Source organism: Papaver somniferum, chromosome 7, assembly GCF_003573695.1.
Source record: "Papaver somniferum cultivar HN1 chromosome 7, ASM357369v1, whole genome shotgun sequence".
Taxonomy (NCBI): domain Eukaryota; kingdom Viridiplantae; phylum Streptophyta; class Magnoliopsida; order Ranunculales; family Papaveraceae; genus Papaver; species Papaver somniferum.
The window spans coordinates 126,178,439-126,185,571 of record NC_039364.1 but is presented as its reverse complement, the minus strand read 5'-3'; the positions used below and the strand labels follow the sequence as shown (position 1 = coordinate 126,185,571).

At 37.1% G+C, this 7,133-nt stretch overlaps 1 pseudogene; it reads right to left on the bottom strand.

The window, feature by feature from the left end:
- Positions 1 to 6,110: 6,110 nt before the first annotated feature.
- Positions 6,111 to 6,210, bottom strand: LOC113300751 (annotated as a pseudogene).
- Between the last annotated feature and the right edge of the window lie 923 nt (positions 6,211 to 7,133).

The window sequence follows — 7,133 nt, the reverse complement described above, 5'->3', positions numbered from 1 at the left end:
AAGAGTTCTGGGACGATCTCAGAAATCAATATTCAAGATCAATCTGGTCGTATCTGAATTTTTACAAATATGAAACTTGCAATCTATCTTTCAAGATACGAATACAACAAGAACGAGTCTTGTTTTTTATCTCAATTAGTAAGGACTTAAACTATCCAGATTGATTACGTACTACTTGTGTTATTCCTATTATAAAGATAAAATAATATAATGCGGAAAATGAAAAATACAAGACACCAGAAGTTTTGTTAACGAGGAAAACTACACATGCAGAAAAACTCCCAGACCTCGTCCATCTTTGAACACCATACTGTATTAAACCACTAAAAACACCAGCATACTATCATAATTCGAATTGGAATGTAGTTGAGACCTAATTAACCATCCAAGCAATTTAGCTATATTTTTGTTCCTTACGCCTCTTAAACCTAACAATATTATGCGCACTTGATCGCCTTAAATGACGTCCTTTACAGCCTAAGAGTTGCTTCAACCTCACAAAATACTTTTGATACCAATTAGCCTCTAATAGACAAGCCTATTTGATTTCCCTTTCAATTTTTCAATCTAGTTTTTTAAATCTGTTAGTAATAGACAAAGTCCAGAAAACCTCATGAATTTGGAACACTCACACTTAGTTAGATGAGAAGCCTGTATTACTAACCACCTCTTAAGAATAATCCAAAAATATCAAAGAAGAGTTTAGATATCTTTTAATGTATTGTATATAAAGCTTGTTAGATCAGTTCCCAGTCGAACTCGCAAGTTTTTCTATCTCAATCTTGTTGTCAATGATAGATGAGCAAGTCTATCAATGTCAAATCTCGAACTAGGATTAGAGTATGGTAGTTGAGTATCAGACATCACTGAATAGCCCTCGAAGATTGAATACTGAAGATCAAATGAAGATATTTGGAGAACTTCATCGGCAAAGAGGTATGTGAAGACTGAACCATCTTATTTATTCACGACATTTACGATTTTATCTTATGAGACTATGTCGTATGACCTTAGAAGATTTAATATTGCAAAGAAGAATTTCGAGTCTAGCTTATCTTGATAAATCTCTCGAAATATGATTCAAGCAATGAATGTTCGTAAATCCTTGACAATCTTGGTTGAAAACTATTTATTGTTCATGAACTATTTTTTTTTCAAGTTGATCATTTGAAAACTGCCTAAGCAGTGATATTTGTTATCTATGGTGATTGGGAATGTTCCGAATTATTTATAGAGAGTTTTTAGACCGTACTGAATTCTAGACACAAGGTAGGTACGCATACCCAGTACATGTATCCTAGTGGTCTTAATTCTGAAAGTGATACGTACTCATACCTTATACGCGTACCTTATGGTTCTGATTTCATGAATGAGAGGGTGGAACGCATAACCAGTACGATACCCCTGGGATATGAGTTTGCAAATGTCTTATGGTATGCGTACCCAGTACGTGTACCCTAAGAGCCTGAGTTCGTGGACTACTCCATAAGTATGTGTACCCCTATGCGTACTTACCCAGTTTTTAACTAAGCGGATGCTCATAAAATATTTTCACAAATATGTTTGGCATTGCTACAACTATCATAAACACTTCTAAGAAAACTTTGTTCACTAACTCACTATGTGTTTGTGAATCATAGTTTAAGTCTTGAGTTTTAATGAACACCGCTTATGCTTGTAAGTTCAAAATGCATACTAGCCAATACGAACTATCATTGTACAAGGTTCTAGAACTCTGGACCATAGTGTATATTCTTCTATGTAATTTCAAGGCAGATTTTTCACATGCTTACATGAATTCCTAATAAGAATTTTATCTAAACTGAGAAAGTGTTTGCTTGGTTCTCAAGTTATCTTAGATTGAACACAAAGCTACCTAGAGCCTTGAAAATCAATAAATAGAAGACTCATGCAACAAGATTTCTCAATCTCTGGCACTCTAATGTCCTAGTTTCTAAGCTAGAGTCGTCCTCCATAACCTAGGTTCTTAATAAAACTGTAATTTAGGTTACGACTTTAAAGAGTTCACTTAAGGATTCGTGAAGCCCGTTCCGACTATATTTTACCTGATAATTCTTGTATCCGGATCTTGTTCTTATTGGTCTTTGTAGGTTTCAAGTAATCTCATATCAGGAAAGAGATAAATAGAAATCACAAAGTTCTATTCGTCCCAGACTTTGTGATTTCTCAAGATAGATATCTAAATTCTTCTTGATTTGTTTAGATGGTTTTTGATATGTGGTAAGAATTCCGCCTTCTCAGCTAACTGATAGACACATTTTTGTGTCTGATTTGTCTCGATTCTATATATTGATAGTCCTCATTTTTGTACTTATTATGGTGTTTTATGTGTGTGTAGGTATTTTTGGCCAATAAACATTTTTGGAAAAATCGGCTCGAAAAGTTGCGCGGGGCACCCCGGAGGACAGATTTGTCTAAGGAGCACCCAGGCTATGTATAACCCAAACTTTTCCGCAGCACCCACTTTTGTCCGTAGCACCCAAGTCAGATGATAAAGGCACCCCTACTCTGGATTAGGGGCAACCATCTTCATTATTTGAATTCTGGTTTTTGGCGGGAAAGTTAACTATCATACATGCAGATTTAGGGTTGAGGTTTTAATCGCGTTTTGAGGAGATTCAATGGCTGAAATTTATGGAAAGCATCTGTTAGAGCAAAACAGGGATACTAGGAGTGATTTCGTCGATTGAAAGTGGCTAGAAATCGAGTTAGAAGGAAACAGAGGTGTGAACTTTTCACGGGTATTTCAGGCGAGAGCTGGTGAATTTGTTGCCGGATTCAATGGATGACGTGGATTGGATATGTCTTGCTAGGCCCAAACAGGGTTGGTAATCACTTCAGATTCGGCAAATCAGGATTTAATTCGTGGATCAAGCAAAACAGGGGAGTGAGTTTGCACGGGTCTCTGCATGATTTATTTTTGGAATTTCGGGGAGACTAAAGGCAAGATATTCTTTCCTAAGATACGCTTATATTTAAGGAAGAGTTTGGGATTTGTTGGAAAGCTCATAAACGCGTCAAACAATTGTGGGAAAAAATTATTGTTGTGACTTGCACGGAAGGAAAACAAAGAATTAATCGTGTTCTAGAGGGTTTGGAGGTGTATAAAAGGCGTGCTCGAGTCCCAAATAAGGTGATGCAAGTTTAGGAGAAGTTAGGGGAAGTTTAGAACACCACAGAGTCGAGAAATCGAAGTTGCGGGAAGTCGAGTTCTGCTGTTGCTGCTGAAGAACACGAAGAACATTAGACCCTTCAAAGCAGTCTTTTATTCAACAACATATATTTTCTATCGTTTCCTGTAACAACACCTATTGCAACAGTTCTCTGTAACAGTGGGTTCTGTAACAATCATAACTGTTACAAACACACTTCTTTATACCTCTTCTTCAATAAAACACCTTTTTGAGATATGGATTATTATTTTGAGTGTGTTTTCACCATGAAGAGCTAAACCCCTTAGCCGAAGCAACGGAGGAAGCCATTGTTCCATGAAAAGCGGTATATTTCTATTTTAATTAATTCTTGCAATTTCTTTTATGATTATTTGCATGGAACTAATATTGAAAAATTGATTTTTATTGAATGATTGTGATCCGTTTTGATGGAGCATGCTTAGTTTAAGACTTTTGATGTTTCATGCTTGATGTATACAATTGTTACTTCAAAAATCTACTAAACGCAATATATTAGAATCACTTTAAACGCAAAGAATTGCATGAATATTGATTAGATTAAATCACTTAATTGGTCAATGGTGGAATCCCGAGTCTCGGTGCTTTTTATAATCTTGATAACAACTTTATCTTGAGTTTTTATTTTAATTTAAGTCTAAAACAAATCTCCAAAAGTCTGAGTGAACGATAACTTTACTACCACTTTCTACAACAACATAAAAACAACATCACTAACTGAGTGTAAGTTACTGGAATTATCAGGTTTGCTGGACTTTGTCACTACAAGAAAACCGGGTTGTACTGACTACCTGGATTTTGTTGATACATGACCGATTCTAGTGAGTGGAGCTTTATAGTGATACACATGGCAACATATAGGCTCTGCTGTTAAAGACTGTTTTGCTAAAGATCTGTATTGTTGGAATAAATATCTTTCAACTTAAATGAAGCGACTAAAGTTTTAATCGGCACAATTTTCCAATGACTACTGAATATCGTTGGTAGAACAAGTAAAGCATTTGTTACTCAAATATTTCACCAACAAAAGTTTTTGATACTGAAGACTAATACGTCGTGGTATAGGTGGTCTGTTATAAAACATTGTCAACTTCTAAAGGATTTAACTTACTGAATTTCAGTTGGTGAAGGTGTCTGACGTTGTCGGCTAAAGATTTTAACCACCTAGTATTTTGATGGCGAGAGATATATCCACTAAATTTTAGTGGGTAGAGGAATTTATCCGCTAAATATTTGGCCGGTTAGAGCTCAACTGCATTCCAGTATGAAGTTAACTTATAGTAGGCTAGAGTCTGTAGCGGCTTAATACAGTGTCATGTTCAAATTTGGACTAGGTCCCGGGGGTTTTCTGCATTTGCGGTTTCCTCGTTAACAAAATTTCTGGTTTCTGTGTTATTTCTTTTCTGCATTATATTTGTTTATTTTTTAAGAGACTAAAGACCTTGGGGATTGAAACAAGAGACAAAGCGAAAAGAACTGAAAAGAAGACAATTTTATTTTTGTTATTTTTTAGGATTTTGTTTATTTCTTCCTTTTTTAGAAAAAACTATATTAGGGTTTATTTTTAATTTTTGTAATTTTTCTTTTCTTTTTGAACACTTTGGACTTTAAACTTTGGGACATTATTTTAAACCCTACGGAAGGGTAGTTTGAATATAAACTGTGTGCAAAGAAGGACGGCGATTACGATATCGCCTCGGCCCCTCGGGTTCGTACATGACATAGGAGTCGTGGCCCGAGTCGACTTCAACGGTTCTTCGCCCGTCTGGTACGGGAGGTAAGTTTTTCGAAACACCCGCGAATCCCCTGTCAGCGGGTTTACTGTATTCCTTCGTTTGCATATATGTTGAGGACTTGAAAACGGATGCTTTAATTTCCTAGTAAAGGGCAAGGACTGGCCATACAAGATAAGGGTTCGGATTTCATCACCGTTCTCTTCTTTCCCGCCTTAGGAAAACGAAACCAAACGCGAACCTAAGCCTAAAATTCTGACTAGAACGAGACCTATAGGGTAACGAGCTTAATAGGAAAGTCGTTCGAAAAATATTGGTTACTCTTTTGAGCATACTTCGAAGTTCATGATGGTTTCTGTGAGTTGAATGCGTGACTGCGCCGCCTTGTAATACCGGTGAGGCCTTGGGTATCAAATCTCCATCGAGCTTCCCTCGCCTCTATTTAACTTACTTTGACTCGGATTGATTCCAGAGGGGTTTGCTCATATTGTAACGAGTTCCTTTTCGAAAGAATAGAAGCTGGTCTAGAAACAATCTAAGTGGAGCCATCATGCTTTTTGTTTGCTAGAAATAAATAGGTTTGATTTGGTTGAGTCAGCCTTGTTTTGTGATTGCGTAGAATTCCCCACCTTATTCTTTTGCATGCCTGAACGTAAACGAGACGCCCTAGGTAGATTTGTTAAAGAGAAACCTAATAGTTCTAAGCGTCTCGATTACCTCAATTTAGAAAGCCCAATTCTTTAAGATTCCGTTTTTGAACGTCCTTTTGAGGAGAAAATCCCTGATATTCCAATAGTGCCAGAAATGGCAACTTTGAAAGCTTTGTTGAACCCTACTAGGACTACTCGTCCCTCGTGTATCAGGTTATCTGAAACTGAAGCAAATTATGAACTTAAGCCTGGAACCTTACAGTTGCTCCCAATATTTTTAGGGAAAGAAAATGAAAACCCCTATTTCCATGTTAGGGACTTTGAGGAAATTTGTAGTACCCTAAAAATTAGAAACCTTGATGATACTTTGAAACTCAGGTTATTCCCCTTTTCCTTGAAAGATAAAGCCAAATCGTGGCTATATAGTTTGGCTTCCGGATCAATTGAAACATATGAACAACTTACATCTGCCTTTTTGAACAAGTTTTTCCCTAGGCACAAAACATCGTCTATTAGGACGCAAATCTGCACATTTTCTCAACAGGAGGGAGAATCCTTGTATAGGTATTTGGAAAGGTTCAATGATCTATTAGCCCAATGTCCTCATCATGGTTTAGAAAAGGTTAGGTTAGTTCAGATCCTTTATGAGGGTTTAGATTATCCCACTACAACCACAGTAGAATCTATGTGTACAGGTGGGCTTTAATACCAAACAGTTGATGATGCGATGACATATTTGCATGAAATCGCCGAAAATACCCAAAAATGGGAAAGTAATAGGGGACCCCAGAAAACAATTCTTCTAGGAAGAGGAAACATTAATAGGGTAGAAGGAAACTTTGAATCAGATGCCAAAATTGCTGCTATAGCGAAAAGGTTAGAAGCTTTAGAAGTGGGTCACACTAGTGGTAGATTAGAGCCTTTTTGGGAAGGCCAGAATAATGAAGAGCAAGCCAATGCTCTATATAATAACACTAGATTCGATAACCTTCAGAAGTTTGACCCATATTCAGAAACCTATAATCCTGGTTGGAGAAACCATCTGAACCTTTCGTGGTCTAAAGGCCAGAGTCAAGGTCAGTTTAGTAATTCTAATGCTCCCCCAGGCTTTGGTTCAGATAAGAACTCTTCAGGTCAGTTTCAGAACTCTTCAGAGAATAGAATAACGAACTTATAGGAATATCTTAGTATATTAAGAAAGATCCAGGATATGTTAGCACAGAGCCAGGACATGTTATTAAAGAGCCAAGTTAGTTTTCAACAGGAAACCAAGAAGAATTTTCAAACTAATTCTCAGACTCTTGCTAAGTTAGAACTTCAAGTCGTCCAAATAGCTAAGACCTTAAGTGAGAGAGATAACGGAAGGTTCCCTAGTCAGACTAATCCCAATCCTAGAGGAGTTCATGAAGTAGGTGCAAAACCATCAAATCAATTGAATGCTGTTAGAACCCTTAGGAGTGGCAGAGTAGTAGACAGTCAGGTAACCATGCCCGATAGTGAGCATACTGTAGTTCACCCCTCAGGAACAACCATAGCTG